This window comes from Echinops telfairi, unplaced genomic scaffold, assembly GCF_000313985.2.
Source record: "Echinops telfairi isolate 266 unplaced genomic scaffold, ASM31398v2 ScPeMD7_7469;HRSCAF=8507_1, whole genome shotgun sequence".
Taxonomy (NCBI): domain Eukaryota; kingdom Metazoa; phylum Chordata; class Mammalia; order Afrosoricida; family Tenrecidae; genus Echinops; species Echinops telfairi.
Genome location: NW_022111373.1, coordinates 84,170,292 through 84,172,048, shown reverse-complemented (window position 1 = coordinate 84,172,048; position 1,757 = coordinate 84,170,292).

Sequence of the window (1,757 nt, the reverse complement as noted above, 5' to 3'; positions counted from 1 at the left end):
TCACTCGGTTGCTGTGCCACAGCAATAAAGGAGGCCCTGCTTGGAAGACACGAAGGCTCTGGGACAGAAGCTCATCACCACTTTATAAATGCCTCGTTTCTGTTTGCCCAACATCAGCGTTAATTATTGTGAGCAGTCTGGCAAAGGGAGCAACCAGGTGTTTGTCTTTTCCAGGGGATGTGGAGGAGCCTTCGTGGTGTAGGGGTTATACGTTGGGCTGCGATCTGCTTGGCTGGCAGGTCCCACAGCTTCGTGTAAAACAGTTACTGTCTCAGAAACCCAGCGGGCTCGCTATGAGTCAGCATAGACTCGATGGAAGTGAGGGAGTTCACTTCAGAAACCCCACAGGGGCAGTTCTACCCTGGCTGTAAGGTCGCTCTGAGTATGGGAACGTACTTGATGGCAGTGAGTTTATTTGCCTTTGTTTTGGGATGATAACATGGAGACAAATGCCGCATGGTTCTTGAAGTCCATCTTTGGCCTCTGTTTTTCCTCTTGCACCAAAATTTCAAATTGTTGTCCACTTCTTCCTGTTCTCCTATGTCTGTCTTTTGTATGAGGGTTTGGCACACAGATTCAGGCAAGACATCTTATTGTTATTTTATTCTACTGAATTTAGAGAGAAAGATAACTTTTTGTTTATTGTTCATGGATTCAACAAGAAACATAAATGCCTGTTTGTCTCCTTAAACAGGGTGGGGAAAACCTGTATTTTTGGATGGGGCCATCATCTCTTTTCATTCTAATTCAACCTGAATTAGGGTTCAAAGGCTATATACATCTTTATTGGCATAGCTAGCCCTGTTTTTCTCCTGTGGAATAGCTGGTGGGTTTGAACCGCCACCTTTCCAGTTAGTAGTCCAATGCTTTCTGGAGCCCCTGTGTTAGCTTCCTGAATTATTGTCTTGACTTGTAGAAGTCACACACTGCCATAGATCTGACCCCGACTCACAGCGATGCTATAGAACAGAGTAGAAGTGCCCCTTTTCATTTCCCAAGTTTGTAAATCTTTACAGGAGCAGAAAGCCTCATCTTTCTCCTGCAGAGAACCTGGGGGTTTTGAACTGTTGACATCAAGGTTAGCAGCCCGACGGTAACCCACGAAACTACCATCGCTCAACGGTCTTTTTAATCATCGATCCGCCATGAGTTGGTGGTCAACTTAACGGAAACAACCAACAGCAATACTGCTTGTGCCCCTTTCTCACATCCTCTTACCCCAACTTTGATCCCAGCCATCGCTGGGGAAACTGCAGGAGCGCACTGGTGACTGTCAGCTCCTTGTCTTGGCTGCTCCATGCACATTCTTGTTTCTGACTGGGGCATTTACTCTGGGGGCTACTGACCTAGCTTTTCTGCCTGCACACAGACTGGAATTGGGTGTGAACTGACCCCCTGGTGATCATTGGCACGTCAACGCCTTCCTCTGCCCCCCTCAGGACTCGTACTCAGCAACTCCCATGGTGCCAGGGGCCTGGAGCCGGGTGGAACAGCACCAGGCTCACACGGAAGGACCCTCCTCTCCTTCCTGGTTGATACTTGCCTCCCCTCCACTCTGTGGAGTCCCTCTCCTTGCACTCACTTCCCTCAATAAACTACCTGGTCACCTCGACCGCTTTCTGGGGAAATCCCCGGTGAAGACAGAAATTCTAATTTCAAGCCCCTTCACTACACTAAATATCCTTCAGATAGTGAGATGTTTGGAAATGGTTTATAAGCCATAGAAGGAGACACTAAATAAAGATGGAACGGGACAC